The following is a 16,949-nucleotide window of genomic DNA, read 5'->3' as shown; positions in this document are numbered from 1 at the left end:
TGCCAAATGCAGAGCTAGTTTCCTCCAGTTCCACAGTCTTAAGGTGTGTTACCACCGTGGTGTCTCTGCATGGCAATGTGCATGAGTGTGATTACACAAGGAGGGCTTGAAAGCCTCAGTGTCGAGAGATCTTCTAAGATCTCTCAAGTAGCATGACTAATAGATTTGATCTATGACCCTTACTACTGACACCAACTGCAAATTCTGGAAAAATGCAGTCCCCTTCAGCACAGATTACTCACTAGAGGAGTTAAGGACTCCTGAAAAGATGGTGCTCTCACAGCACAATGAATAGAGAAACGTTACCCCACTCTCCACGAAGTTGGTATCCTGTGGTACAAAGTCTTTACCCCAGTGTTCTTTCCAATATGGCCATTGTCTGTAGAGGCTGGGTGTTTAGGTGGGATGTTATGACTTCAGATCTAAAGTTATGAGAGTGATAAAGGGAGAGTGCAAGACTGCAGGGAGTTCATTAGGCGATCAATTCAAGCCCTGATTGGCTATGTGTTAATTGCTAGTACAAAGACAATGATGATTATTTCAGGGGGTGTCTTCTCTCAAGGAAATGGGTGAGTTGGTGAATAAACATATATTATTGGTATTTTAACTTTGTTTTCATCTTTAGCACTCACCCCTTCCAAAATCTCTAGAGAGTAAAAAAGAGGTTGTTTGGGGAGGCAGTCTGCAAAATCTGGCAGTGCTAAATACTAGAAACCCATTCACTACTGGCCTGTTAGACTGCTGAATGCTAAAAACAGTCATTACTGGATTGTTGGTGGATATTTTTGCTCCATTGTCTGGTCATGATTAGCTTCCTCTATATATCTGAGCATGTTTGGAAGAGCATGAGGACTTTAAGGACCATGATCGATCAAAGGACTGAGGTAACACTGCTGCTGTAGTGTAAACTGGTGCATGTACTGTAGGAATCATCGTGGACATTGGAAAGAATAAATAAGAACAACCTGGAGGTAGGGGTACCATGGCAGTAGGCTGTGTACTCTTAGAAACCTAACACATTCTAAGTCAGCAAACCACAGAGATCCTTGCACATCCACGGTTACTTATAATACCCGTGATGTAAAGACAGCCTAGATGTCCATACAGGTAAAGAAGAAAGAAAATGTGACATGCATACATACATAGGAGTTCTGCTCATCCGGGAGGAACAAATGAATTATGTCTTTTTCAGAAAATGGATGGAACTGGAAATTATCATATTAAATATATAAATAGACTCAGTACAACAGATACAGCATGTTTTCTTCATATGTGAAATATGGTCTTTAAAAAATATGTGCCATTAAACTAGAAGGGGCCAGTTTGAGGAAGAAAGGGGCCAGCAGGGTAGGATAATGGATTGGATGTGGATGTGTCCAAAGTGCATTCTATTTGTGTCAGAAATGACATAATGACACATGGTTTTCTGCAATGAATATATACCTCAAAATCCAGAGTGGCAATGGTGCTGTGAATGTGGATTTGTGTTTAGAAGCTCCTTTGTGGCGGTTCTTTCTTTTGGTACTTGTTTACATCTTACTGTGGACATAAAATCCCTGCTTTAAAAGAGTTCATCAGAATTGTTAGCATGTTACTATGAAGGAAATATTTTTGCTACTCTACTCAGCAGAATGACATTAGTATCCTTCTGCAAGGTAAAATCTGACCCTCAAGTGATGAGGATTGAGCTGGGATACTTGTGGTTGTTGCAGTTTATGTGAAGGTGAGGATAGTGAGTCCTCCACTTCTATCTTATGAGGGATTGGATGTCACAATATAATTTTATCCTCACTGCTTTCTCAAGGAGCACAGGAGGTCTTCATTCTTCCTAATAAAGATGACTTTAATAAAAGGTCAATTACTTTTTGTTATTTATGAGTCTTTTGCTTGTTGGCAGCAGAAGGCCCTAAGGACAGGTTTAAGTTTAGGCAACATGATGCTAATACAGATATCTAGTATGGGTCAGCTAGAACATGGCTGATACTAGAATCTTAGTGTGTGGTGGCTATTCCTGGTAGACAACTTGACTACATCTGAAGTAAACTACAATCAAGAAATAGAGAGCATACCTGAGATCCTGATCTAGAGGCTGGAAGATTTAGTTTCTGTCCCAGATCTTGACATGGGATGATACACACTTTTGATCTTGAGGCACAGTGTCCATGAAAGACATAGGCCCAGGCAAGATAGTACATGGCTTTAATCCCAGGAGTTTAAGTGATTTCTGGTAAGAGTCATTGGTTGTACACAGCAGTTCTTGAAGAAGAGTCCACACCTTATGCTGGAGCCAATCTGACATAAAAAGAAAGGATCAAGTCAACACTGCATTGAAGAAAATTGATCTACTGTGGATCAAACTTTAGCAACACTGCACAGTCCAGAATAGAGTTGTTCATCCTTACACAGACTGGCTGACCCAAAACTGCAGCTCCCTTCTATTGCCTGGCCTCAGAGAAGATGCTGTACATGTCACTAACCAAGGGAAAGAGCAAAATTCAAAATTGGAAGTGTTTTACTGAATGCATATCAGTTGTGTATAATACAGTCAATAACTCCAAAGTTGACCCCCCCCCCGGTTGGAGACTGCCTCTATTTAAAACCAGCTACCTTTTCTCCATTGAGAAGTGAAATCTATCTCTCTACCTCCTGGAAACTGGACTAGCCTGGTACTGGCTACAATGGAATACAGCACACGTGGTGCTAGCCAAGGTCTAATCTTTTTTATTTATTTATTTTTTTAATTTCTTGGGGTCTTAATCCATAACTCAGGCTGAGTTTCAACTTAAGAGGTTCCTCTTTCAGGTTCCAACATAGTTGGAATTAAAAGCCTGTACCACTATACCTGCCTGAATCAAGCTGTTAACAGGATGGTTCATTCCTGGTTTTTTCCTTCTGGAAACCATCCACCACATGTGAGAAGCCAGTGATTTGCATAGAGTGAGACAGCATGTTGTGAGGTACCAGGCTTCAGCAAGATGTGCAGTGACTCCTGTGCAGAGAGTGACTGGACAAATGTCATGTGACATAGCATGTGAAATAGCTGAGTCCTTCTTGACTCAGCAGGGTTACAGGGTTGTTTTTGTGCGGCTGTGTTTTGGGAGTGCTTTGTTCTATAAACTCCAATAACCAATAATTTCAGTTTCGGAGAAGTCCTGAAGATTAGCAAACAGCACAGAAACAGGGCTGGTATTGGGTTGTTTGAGAGTGCAGAAACTTGACAACCATCATAGGTTCATCTGACCAGCCAGCTTCTGATCAGGTTCTGTCAGTTTGAGGTACTGATAGATCAGAAGGCAAAAGAAAGGGCAATTTTTTTGGTTTGTTTTTTGTGTTTTGTTTGTTTGTTTGTTTGTTTTCAAAGCATTTGATTTCTTTGGTTCCAGTCTCTGGCGTTAACCAGAAGTAAAAAACAAAACCTGAAAACCACCAACCAACCAAAACAAAACCTTAACTTAGTTAGGAGCACATGCTCCTAACTTCTGATAATACTACCTATGCCCTCTATCTACAGGGCCCCTAGCTCAGAAGGAAAGCACTGGTCCAGCATATACAGGGCATTGGGTTAGCTCCCTAGTAATAACAAATGGAATTAATAAACATTTTTAAGTGCATTGTGCTCTTCTGGCTAGATACCAGTTGACATATGCTTCATAAGCAACAATGGCCAGGGAAGACCCGAAGAGATTTTTCCTTTGCTATCTTTTCTTGACTACAAGCACCGTAATAACCTCATGACTTCTCAAAATTGAGGTAGTGGGAGGTCACAGGCATAGTAGCAAAATATTTATTTAAATTTTCACTAAGTATTACTTGAGAGTCCTGGAAGAAATTGATGTGATGGTGAACTGCCTCCTTCTGACTGCACTGGAGAGACTCTAGCAAAATGAAATTACTCAAGGTTCAACTTCATCGATTTACAACTGAAATTTTGTGAATCATGGCCTACAGATAATTCCATATAGTTGCAAAATAAGAGAGAGCTGAACATCAAGCCTATGGTTTCATTCTCTAATCCACAGAGTTATAAGGTGGAGTCACGGCCTGTTTATAACATACAAGTAAAATGCTGGGTACTGTATAAGAAAGAATGGATAATGAGGAAACTCACTGAGAATATTGGAGTCGACTTAGCTGAAGCCGAAAACCATGAAAGTCAAAATTTCCAAAAGGCCAATAAAACTTGAGAACATTTGACTGATGTTCATTTTACAGCCTCACTAGCTTGTCATTCAGCTGTACATGAAGTATCGCCTCCAGACTCACCTTGTTGTGTGATAATTATGTTCCCTGATCTCCTCAGTGGAAGTCAGCAAGGCTAAGGCTTGATGGAAGATGAAGATTACAGTAACAGCACTTGTATCTGCTGAGAGGAGTCAAGAAAACAGTTGTTGTAAACAGAAAAAGTAATACAGTTACAGATTCTCTAACGGAGACAGAAGAAATGACCATTAAGTCACTCAGATATTAATAACTGCAGATCCCATCATTCAGGGCTGAAAGAACTAGAAAAATTGGCATTCTGCTGAGACAGGCTCTTCCTCTGCATGGGCCCTGCTGTGTATTACCATTGCTATGGGAACCACACTCTGTCACCCCATACAGGATCTGCTACAACGACTAGGGCTGTTGAAGCCTGGTTTGCTACTGCTGTCACTGCTAGTAGCTCATAGCTCTCATCAGCACCTGTCAGATTCAACAGTGCCATTGTGACTGTACTTGTGGGCAGTCATCAGGGGACAGTTACTGCTACAGAGGCATTATCTGAAGCATCATGCTCTTCTTTCAACGTGGCATCCTCCAGTCTTCCAATAGATGAATCAGAAGTCTATAGGAAAGGAAATCTGAAAAATGTTGTTTGATTTGGTGCACTCACGAAAGGTAAAAACATATCTCATGATATGAAAGAAGATAAAGGCAAACAAAAAAAAATGATCACAAAAAGCTAAACCTTTGAACAATAGCTATCCATACCCCAGCCTTATCAGCATTATGGTTCTATACAACTGAAGTGCTCAGGTTTGAGTTTGGGGGATTATCTAGGAACAACAGAAGCAGTCTTACTGTCTATCTGTGTCTGCCACAGGAGACAGCCTGGGGTGAAACCTTTAGATAACAAAGGCTGAAGGGTGGGTGGGGGAGCACCCTCATAGAAGCAGGGAGAGGGAGGATGGGATAGGGGGTTTCCAGAGGGGAGACAGGAAAAGGGGATAACATTTGAAATGTAAATAAATTATACACACACACACACACACACACACACACACACACATATATATATATATATATATATGCGTCAGGCTGAAGCCGACAAGGACTTCTGAAAGGGAGTGAGATGGAGAGGCACTTTGACAGGTATTTACTAAGGGCATTTTTGTTTAAGAAATAAGTTTTAAGAATTTGTTCTTGAAATTGGAAAGGGTGAGAAGGTAGGGTGGATCTGAGGGAAGTTAGGGGGCAGAGTTAGGGTGACTACAAAGAAAATACATTGCATGAACTTCTTCAAGAATTAATAAAAATATTTTATTAAAAAAAGGATCTGTCTTATGTCACATGATGTACAATTCATGAAGCAATAATTTGCAAATTCCTCAAATGATCTTTATAGCTATGTTTTATGTGGACTCCTAAGCAAGATGAAAATGTAGAATTACGATCCAGTTAACGGACAGAAGTACTACCTTCGTGTGATAGTGTAACTTTGCCAAAAACAGACTCTTACCTCTGACTGCCGTTCACGCTGTTGGTTTACGAATGGTCTGGAATCTTCTTGATCCAGATTTCCTGTTTTCTTAATCGAGTTTTATTACGCAGTGGTTCTCAACTTGTAGGTTGGGACCCATCTGGGGGCTCAAACAACTCTTTCACTGGAATCGCATATCAAATATCCTGCATATCAGATATTTTCATTGCAGTTCACAACAGTAGCAAAATTACAGTTATGAGGTAGCAACGAAATAATTTTATGGTTGGGGGTCACCACAACATGAAGAACTGTATTAAAGGGTCACAGGATTAGGAAAACTGAGAGCCACTGCACGAAGGTAAGCAACTGGAGCATGGTGGGGTTGGTGACAAGGTTTACCTAAGCTCTTATTAATGCTGCAGGGACTGGTTCAAACATTGATCTGTTATGCATTAGCCACTACACATGCAGGCTTGGGTTACCACGGCAAACATGCAGCTGTACACGCAGGATTTATTTCCAGCATTGAAGATTTTAAAGATTCCCACTCCTGAAAATGTATGTTTGCTCAGAACCTTGAGCCTAACTAAAAGTGTAATTCTTCCCAGAGACTGCTTCCATGCCTCAGTTTCCTGTAAGTTATTAGGCAAAGTGTGAGCAGATGAATAAATGAATGTAGCCTCCCTAGTTCCCTTTTGTATTACTCTGCAGTAAAGTAGTTTCTTCTGGGAGGCTGATTTGTTAGTATCTCGGTCCTAGTAACTCTCCTTCAGAAAGCTCCCTTCTCAACCCACAAGAGTCTAACTGGGTAGGTCCTGAAGGGTGGCTCCTCTGTTAGTGTTTCTAATTCGCTCACATCTTAACAGCTGCTAGCCATAGGAGCACAGGGACCAGGTAGTTTTAACTGCTTGACCGCTGTTTGTTCATACGCCATACTGAAGTATTGAACATTGATGGTCATTTTTAATGAAAAAAAGTCTCTTGTTCCCACACCGGGAGTCGAACCCGGGCCGCCTGGGTGAAAACCAGGAATCCTAACCGCTAGACCATGTGGGAACTGACGAACACTGCTACTAGTTTCAGTCAGTTGAATGATTCAAAGCAGCTTCCGCCTATAGCGCCCCGCCCTGTGTTTCGGCAGGCTGTCTCTGCGCCTGCGCGGCAGTACTGTGCCCTCAGTCCCTGCAGTGCAGGAGACATTCTGTCCGTGCGGCTGTGTTGCTGTTTGTGGCTCTCTCTAGTCCTTGGCGTTGCACCCAGCCCTCAGGCTGGACCCTGTTTCTAAACCTCGGCTTCACTCTCTGCAGTGCAGTAGGAGAAACAATGGTTTGAATGGGTCAGAACACTAGGCAAAAAAAAAAAAAAGGGTAGGACAGGAGCATTTTCCTCAAGGTTCAGAGCCTTGATGCGGAGACTATTAAACTGGCTTTTCCAAATACAGTTTAGATCGCCATTTTTACTGTTTGATTTTCATTCATTGAGATTAAGTCAAACTCTGAACTAAAACGGAATGAATGAAATTTCCAAATAAGGGCTGTTTTGCACAAAGGGCCTTTGAAGTTCTATTTTAAGATCTGACGTAGATCGCCTTATGTTATTGATGGGAGGAGGGTATTTAAATCTCTGACAATAGAATCTCCGAGGTCTGCACAGTGAAAGAATTCATTATACTAGCAAGCACTGGTGGGAAGATGCCTTTATAAATAAGGTCAACAAGCAGCCAAAGCACTGTAAAACGTTCATTATACACTTATCATACAAAAAGCATCCAAGGGGAGTGAGGAGGGCAGGAATCAGAATTATAAGGAAGGCTAAAAAGAGACATTTCTGACTGGATACGGAGAAGGTACCATTTGGCGGTGACATACAATTACATTTTAATTGATTGACAGATTTATTTGGTTCTAGAATTCTGGGTTGATTTCTGAACCTGGGGATGCTAGAAACACTCTACGACAAGTTATAGGCTCCTACCACAATTTAAAATAAGCTAAAATACCCGTTGAGGAGAGCCACAGAGGATGGAAATATACAGCTCTCAGAAAAGGTGTGCACTTAACTCAGACATTTCAATTCAGTATTCCCTATGGAGACCTGTGGCAGTCACATTTAGGAAGGATTGTTGGGAAGTTGGAGGACTCCTGGTAGCAGCAAATATTGAACAGGTACTTCGGAAGTCTGAGTCTTTGGCTTGCTTCTGTTTTTCAAAGACAGACTAAGGCCGTTTATTTACCTTCTGCACAAATTAGTTAGAATGACGTGCTTTTTCCTGCTGTGCTGCTGCTGAAAGCCAGCTACCATGCAGAGGTTCTCTTTCCCAGCTTTGTCATTTCCATTTCTGCCAGGCTCTACGAGATGGGTGGGTGTAGACTTCAGATGAACCGCTCAGGAAGGCAGTTGTGGTTGTTTCTTTCTCTGTTGGTTGACTTGTCTGAATGCAGTAGACTGAGAGGGCCAGGAGGACCCAAAAGCACAAAGCCAGCCCATAGAGTAGGATCTCCCAGAATCAACAGCACCTAAGGAACTTGTGGTACTCGGTGTGCACTTACAGTCGGAAGTCAAGTTTTGGTGCGTGAAATAATTGAAAATTTGGGCATATTTGTTAGTAATACTTGATGATGCAATAGCTTCCTCTAATAAGGAAAATCACAATGAAAAAATAACTGAATTTTCTAGAAGCTGATGGGCTTTTGGGTGAGAAGATTGAGGGAGGTATAGAAAAAACTGAAGTACAGTGGGAAAGAAGGCTTGAAAAATTAAGAACAAGGCAGTAATACCCTATATTTTTACAGTGGGAAAGAAGGTGTGAAAAATTAAGAACAAGGCAGTAATACCCTATATTTCTAGTTTCCCTCTTTTATTGGAAACTTGGTTACTTGGTATGGGTTTTGTGTATGTGTGTGGGGGGGGGGGTAGTGGTATAGAGGTCATTATATAGCCTAGGCTGGCCTTGAGCCCATAATCTTCTTTGCTCAGCCTCCTAAATGAAGACTTTTTTAGATCTGGAAAAAAAATGACCTGTAATTTTAAAGCCCTAAACCTTAAGACCATCCACAACATGTTTGTTTGTTTGTTTGTTTGTTTAGTTTTTCCCAAATCTTCCTACTCATGGAGCCAGTAAAATTCCTGCAGGAGACTTTCTTGTGTTGAGGCCGTGACACAGATATATTGAAATACTATGAGAATAATAAAAATGTAGGCGACAATGTTTCCATAGGGGAATGGACTATTTCACGATGACGGACCTTCTAAGTAAAAAGGTCATGAAGTGCTACTGACTGTGCAGGATATATATGCTGCACTGCTTTTTATTGGTATAATAATCTGGAAATTAATAGGGATAATGATATGGAAAGTACAGTGGCTCCAGCAGTTTGAAGCTTCCAAAGGGCCCACTGTGATTACCATCCTGGTCCTAGGATGTTGAGAAATGGAGTCTTTGAGAAGTAAGGCCTAGGAAGAGACCTTTATGTTCTTATGTGTGTCTTCAGAAAATAGTTTCCCTCCCCAAAGAGGGATGTTATAAAAGCTTCTTTAAACCTGGTGTCAAAGATGGAATCATTTGCTCACTCATGAGATACTAAAATCGCTGTCATTTCCCATGGCATAATGACATCTGTGGAATCAAAGCCAGGGGCATGACTTCTGTCCTTCAGATTACCCCTTCTTTATGAATTGTCTTCAGAAAACATACTTCATTATGGTAGTGAGAAGATCACTAATATGATGTGTGTATACGTATTCCCCTATGTTTTAGAGTCTAGTACCACTGACAGAAGTCTTAATTTTGAAAGCTGACTATTAATATGAATTTCCCTCTGTGCTGAAGTACAGTTGCTGTGTGAGTATTGAGTTGTGTGCTGAAGGTGAGCTCACAGTGTTATGCCAGAAGTGAGGGAAGCACTTGCTCTGTGCCAGTTGTTAGTGGGCACGGCTGTCCCTGAAGGCTGTAAGTCATCTGTTGTTTGTCTCCCTTAGCTACTGGAGAGGCCTCAGGCAGATGTAACACTTCTATTCTTGGATCACGTGACTGATCATTTTTCCAGCTAGCTTTGGAATGAGGATGTTACCTGTGTCGTGCTGTTGTTCACAGTGGGGCCCAGTCCTTTGTGAAGGCACTTGCCTCAGAAAGTAGCAGGGCAGATCCTGTGTTCTCTCTGCTTGTGTTTGTTGCTTTCTTTTTGACATTCACTGGAATCCGGTGACCTGATCTTTCCATTGTTACTTATTTGATGACTCTCTAAGTCTGTACTTTTCATCATCTCCACCATGAAAACATTAAAACCCTAAAATATAGCACAGACCTCCTCAAGGTAAAAGTCATATTTGATTTGCTATCTTGTCCATGCACGAATCCAGCACAGTATTCAGTACGAGCATGAGTTTTGATAGACGGAGGTTATTTCTGGTGATATAAGATTTTTGTGTTGAGCGATAGCTTTCTGTTACTGTAACAAATGCCTGAGTTAAATCAATGCAAAAAGACAAGGAGTTAATTTAATCTCACAGGTCCAGAGGTTTTAGCCCATGGCCATTTGTCCCTCTTACTTTTGAAGCAAGGTGTGGCAGTAGGTGTGGTGACTATCCCCTACCTCCCATACTGCTAGGAATTGAGAATATATATTATTATTAATTCTCATGTCATACCATATATTTTGATCATACTCATCCCCATACCTCTCTGTAACTCCTCCCAGACCTACCCCCACCTTAGTACCCTCCAACTTCTATCTTTAAAAAAAAACTTATTGAGTTCAATTATGTCCATATATTACAGTACATAAGATTTTTAATTTCATGAGATCCCACTTGTTTATTAATGGTCTTTTTTTTCTGGGCAACTAGAGTCTCATTCAGAAAGTCGTTACCTGAAGCTGTGTTTTGACTTGTACTCTTTACTCTTTCTCTTAGAACTATTAGGGTTTCAGGTATAACACCGGAATCTCTAATCCATTTGCAATTCATTTATGTACAACATTAGAGAGAAGGATCAGGTTTAATATTTCTCCAGTTTTACTGGCACTAATTTTTAAAGATCCTGTTTTGTTTTTTTTCCAATGTGTGTTTTCGGCATCTTTGTCTAAAATCAGGTGTCTATAAGCATGGGATATCGTATCAGAGCCCTTGGTACTATTTCATTAAACAATCTGTCTGTTTTTGTGTCAATATCATCCTGTTTGTACATTTTTATAAAATCACAGAACTATTAGAAGATGGCCTTGGGACTTGGAAAGGGTTAATCTGGGGCTGTAGGGCAAGAACTCTGAGTTCTTGTTCCAGCAGCTCCCTCAGTTCCACGGCCTATATTTGTTATATATCCTCATTAGGATATTCCCGAATTGTTGGGAAAGCTACCTGGCTTGTCTCAGGTCTTCTGTCTAATGTTTTTTATTAGTTCATGTTCAGCATCTTTAGTGGTTGTTAATCACATACTGGATACTAACATCTGGCATTCTAAATGTGGTCTTTGTCCTCCACCTTTTTCCTTTCCAATCTAATCCTCTAGGGAGTCTCCTAGCAAGATCTTTTGCTTATAAGATCCCATTTTTGAAGGAGAATCAGCTTTTTCCAGTAAGGAGCTTCCTGATAGCTTATCTAATCTCATGTGATTAATCCTAAATACATATACGTAGAGAAAGGCTAAATGTATGCTGTGAGATATGACCTATGTCTGTGTAAGCACAGACCAAAGCAAGTCTCTTTGTCACATGTGTCCTTCCCTTGGATAAGATTAGCAACTACAAATCCTTGTCAGTTTACACACATGGGTCTCTAGTCTGTTTGATTTTTCCTATAAACTAGATTAGTCGAAACCCTCAGTTGTAGCATGACCTCTACTCTCCAGTGGCCTCAGAAGAGAGCAACCTTCTGTTTCTTCAGGTTTTTCTTTAACTTACTCAATCAGAAACCACATCATGTAGTTCTTCTAGCCCTTCTAGCTAAGACACCCCGTTTCTATATTATATACACTCCCTTAACTGTACCTAGTTATCAGCCTTTGTTAAAGCAAGTATGACCTGCCACTCCTTCATTAAATCACAGTGGCATAACACAGCTGAGGCAGACTCAGTGCTACACTGTTCTCACCTAAGGTAAGCAGGCACATGCCTGCTACTCTGATAGCCACTATTTCATAGGAAGCCTTTAAAATGTGTTTATAATAAACATGCATTAATATTTTATATGTGTTTAAAGAGAACTTATTGTCACCTACTACTATTTTAATTTTTATTCATTTAACTAATTTATCACATAGTTAGTTCAGTGAAAAACTCTTTGACTCACTCAGTGCATTTCCAGAAAAACAAATTCCTCACAAGGCTCAAGTAAGTAACAGACAAAATGGAAATCTCAACATTCAAGTATATGTATTTCTAAAATGAAACAGTTCCTTAAGACTAGATTCTGGTTGTTTCATTGTGTATTAACTATAAACCATGTCATATCTGGGTCCCCCTGAAGACAAAGATGCTGGGAGAGGTATGGGGAAGGGGAGAAATCCTTTCAGAAGAGCAATATCTATGGATAATATATGCTCCTCTTTGATTGGTTTTGTCACAAACTACCCTTTAAATAATATTTGCACAGCAAGCAGCACTGGAAAGTGCCTCTGAGGCAGGTGTCAATCTATTTCCTGACCACAAGAGGAACATAATGTCTCCTTCTGTAGCACTAGGCTCAGAGTTGCTGGTTGTGATGCAAACTTGCTATGCAAACTGCCTGTGTCTCAGTTAGGGTTTCATTGCTGTGAAGAGACACCATAACCAAGGGAATTCTTATAAAAGAAAATATTTAATTGAGGCTGGATTATGTTTCAGAGGTTCATCAGTCCATTATCATCATGGACATTGTGCTGGAGAAAGAGCTAAAAGTTCTACATCTTGATCAGCAGAGACTAGAAAAGGACTCTCTCAAGACTGGGTGTACATGAGGATATATATGAGACCTCAAAGGTCATCTCCATAGTGACATAATTAGTCCAACAAGGCCACCTTCCATAATGCCACTCCACATGGGCCAAGCATTCAAACACATGGGTCTATGGGGGCCATTCCAGTTCAAACCATCACAGCCTGCATGGGCATGAACACATCCATGCTACCTGCAAGGAATGCAGATGTCAAGGAAAACTTATGTGGAAACCACCTGCTGTTCTGTACCCCAGAGTCCTTTGTCCATGACAGAAGAGACTTCTTTTTGCTGTATTATTAGGATCTCAATAGTAACTTTCTCAGGGCGCCTAATGGTTACTAAATACTTGAGGCATCTTTGAAACATCCTGTTAAGTTATAATTCCAACAATTCTACCACCCCAAGGGAGACACAGTTACTCTAAAACAGAGCCATGCAAACTTGAAAAACAACTCCAGTTCTTATCTAACTCCTTTGGGTGAGTTTAAAATTGATCACTAACTCCTAAGGATGCTGTGCAGTCTGCTCATGGGCCTTGCTCAGTATGAAGTTTCAGGGTATAGCTAACAGGTGGTCTGATTCATTTGCCTGCTGAGTCCTTAGTAGAAATGATTCTGAACAACAGGCCACCCAGATTGCCTGGAACGCTCCTGAATAGTTCTTCATCTTCAATATGATCCTTGATGATATGTTTGTTCATTAGTGTTTAAAAGTCTCCATCCCAATTTCTAGGGACTAAGTGCAGACCCCTGTGATTGATCCAAAGCTTAAAGAAATTCAAGTTTTCTTCCTAATCAATTGAAGGGGGAAAATGTGGAATCCCAAAATTATCTTCACCATATCACAGCCAGTAGGGTTGGGGAATGGTGATCTGAAGTGCTTTGAAGAGGTGTATCCCACATGAACCACTTTTCTGGGCTTTGTCTGAGTTCTTTGGTTGTTCACTCACAGTGGAAGAAGCACATTCCAAGTACAGCTCATTGTGCACACAGACTAGACTTCTGTGCTTGCCTTGAGGGGCTCAAGCATAGCTCCCTCACAGAACCAGAACTCTAATGCCATCTTGAATTATTGGAGGCTTATCCTTTGGCAAGAACCACAACATAAAGTGTGAACTGGATGAGCAGGAAGGGCATGCTCAAGAGGTCTCATATCCATCAATCAAGTGCCCTCTCTGAGTACTCTCCATGGACAGCAGTGTACTGTTTCTGGACTCAGATTTCTTAGAAAGACCATCTCTAGCTTTACTATGTCACATTCTAAAACACCTTCCCACGTTCCCCTAGTAGAATCTTTTCTGATGGGCTAATGTGTCCCTCATAACTTATATGTTGAAGCCCTGACCCCAGAGCCTCAGAACGTAACTGTGTTTGAATATAGGGTCTTTATTTGCTGACATTTTTAATAAAACCTTTATTGTTATATATATAATTATATTATATATATATAATATATATATATATATATATATTATATATATATAATATAATTAGCATAGCACACAATTACCATGTTACATTATCCAATGCTATTTAGTGTAGCATGTTCATACTATGGTGAAGTCATTACTGTTTTCAATTTTAGAACCTTGTTGACAATTACATGTATATAATGATCATGTTTACTCATTTTACCCTCTTATCTCCTTCTTCCTTCTGTTGACCTCCTTCCCAAGTAGTCCACTTACTACTCTCTTAGTGTGTGTGTATGTCTTTGAGCATGTGTTTGTGTGTGTATGTCTTTCAGTGTTTGTGTGTCTGTTTTGCCAATGTATCACCTCTGTGTGTTCATGATTAAAACAATCATGGCTTGGTTTTATATGCATATATTTATATATATCATATACATCATATACATATACATCATAAACATATGCATACACATATCCATACACATATGCATACACATATACATATACACATTCACACATATATATATACACATATACATACACATATGGCTGTGGAGTTCAAATATGTCCTTCAGGTGGATTCTAATTCAATATGAACAGCATTCTCATAAGAAGGGGAAATTTGGACACAGAGAGACACTGGGGATGTACATGCACAGAGAAAGGGGCACTAAGAAAACAGCAGAAAGATGTGTGACTGAAAGCCAACAAGGGACATTTCATTTATAAATGATGATGATGACAATGATGATGATGATGTCACTGATGACATCAATATACTAGTACTTTACTCTGGGCTTCCAGATTTTCAGAACTCCCAGTTCATGAATTTCTACTGTTTAAGACACCTAACATATGGTACTTTATTATGGCTGTCCCAGCACACTGATGTGTTATTAGCCCACTATTAAAGGGTTCCAAAAAGGGTTGTCACTACAATCCTGACACAGTCGGTTGGGAACTTTCTCCTTAATGATCAATTCTCTACTGGGATGCAGGTTCCATTTTTCTTTCTTCTCCAGTAATAAAGAGAAAATGGCTACCATTCTCTATGTAATGGCTCTTCACAAAGGTAAGCACTTGAAATAAATCATCACTTTCCAGATTGAATAAATTGAACTCCATGGAGTGCATGCGAAAGAAGAAAACATTCTGGTCTAAAAGAGAACATACTAAAAAAATGAGGGAGAGATGCTAATGGGAGCCTGTGACGTTGATGGAAACGAGGCAGCAAGTCTAATTTATCCTTCCTCTCTCCTTCCTACTGCATTTTGCATTTGGTTTCCATGGAAATCCACTTCTGTGGATGATCTCTTCTCCCAGGCGCTACAGGAAGATTTTTTTTTCAATTTGCATAACACAGTGATTTATGTAGCAGGCAGGGAGGGGACAAAAAGGAAGGCGGTATGGAAGCTGTCACTATATCTCGGATCTTTTCTCGTGCCTGTACCTACTCCGTGTTTAAAACATTAGGAGCCACAGGGCTGGCAACAAATCACAAGGTTTTATTGCTTTTGACATTTATTTTTCCTTTTCCTTGTTTCATATATTATGTATGTATGTGAATGTGCATGCACATCCGTGTGGGTAAAAGCCTGAGGTTGACATTGGGTGTGGACCTGTTTTCTCCCTCTAATTCTTTAAAGCACGGTCTCTAATTTCCCCAAACTTGTCTATATGGCTAATCTAGCTATCCAGTTTATTCCAGAGTTCCCTGTTTCTGTCTTCCATATACTAGAATTATAAATGGAGTTCTATATCCTCCCAGTTCTGGGTATCTGAACTCTGGTCCTCATGCTTGTTGATTACCTGACAGTTGAACCATCACACTGACCCATTTATATGGTTTTAAGAACCAAAAAGCAACTCTTCCTATACCCATGGGTATTTTATTGGCAAAATACAGGAGTCAACCAAATCTGAGAGATGTTATGAAACAAAGGCCATTTTTTAAAACGATGTTATCTTTGTACCTCTGGTGATCAATCCTGAGTGCTTGCATGCTTGCTGCCATGTCTAAATTCCATTTCTTGCCCAAGCCATCCCACTAATAAACAAGATTCAGGAAGCCTCAAAACAGAGGATATTGTTAGTGTTTTGCCCCATCCTTTGTGCCTCATTCTGCTACTCTCTTGGTACATAGTCCATTATTTTGCTGCTTCTGAGAGTCTGTTCCAACATTAGAAAGCATTTAATAAGGGCTTACATATTCAGAGGGTGTGTTTATTGCCATCATTTTGGAAAGTATGACAATAAGCAGATAGACATAGTACAAGGACAGTAACTGAAAGCTTACATCTGATCTACAAGTATGAGACAGAGAAAGAGAGAGGTGGAGGTGGGATTGAGAATGGCCCAAGTCTTCTGAAACCCCAAGCCCACTCCCAGTTACATACCTCTTCTAAGAAGGACACGCATTCAAATCCTTCCCGAAGAGCTCTGCCATTTGCAGGCTAAGTATTCCAACATACAGGCCTATGGGAGCCACTCTCCCATTGGACACCACACATTCTATTCCATGGTGCCCATAAACTTGTAACTACATCATAATGTCATTGTGTGAAACTGTGAAGGTGAAGCCTGGATTGCGTGAAGACACAAGAATGTTGGAAATGTCGCAGGTGTAGGATACCAGATAAGGAGAGCTGCAAGACAGAGTAACCTTTCTGGACCTCCATGTAGGGACTTTCCTGCCCCATGCCTGGCCTCAGCAGTCTTCCTTAAGAGGTGATTCCACAACCTGTTTATTCCTGTATTCTTCATGACTCAAAACTCAAAGAACCTTCTGGCCTATGCTACCAAGTTCTGGTTGGTATGGAGCCTGGTCACCTCTTTTAATTACATTTGCATAAATTTTTATTTATTGATGCTTTTCTTTGTTGCAAAAGCTTACCTGTTTATAAATTAAAGAATTAAATGTATGAGGTCTTGCCCTAAGGCAAT

The 16,949-nt window shown here is 40.3% G+C and overlaps 1 non-coding gene across 1 annotated transcript; it reads right to left on the bottom strand.

Moving 5' to 3' along the window:
* Positions 1-6,667: 6,667 nt before the first annotated feature.
* Positions 6,668-6,739, bottom strand: Trnae-uuc. The gene has a single exon. It is a non-coding gene; the product is annotated as a tRNA-Glu (tRNA).
* Positions 6,740-16,949: the final 10,210 nt, after the last annotated feature.

The sequence above is a fragment of the Grammomys surdaster genome, unplaced genomic scaffold, assembly GCF_004785775.1.
Source record: "Grammomys surdaster isolate TR1022 unplaced genomic scaffold, NIH_TR_1.0 125311, whole genome shotgun sequence".
Lineage (NCBI taxonomy): Eukaryota > Metazoa > Chordata > Mammalia > Rodentia > Muridae > Grammomys > Grammomys surdaster.
This window is presented reverse-complemented; position numbering and strand designations above follow the sequence as displayed.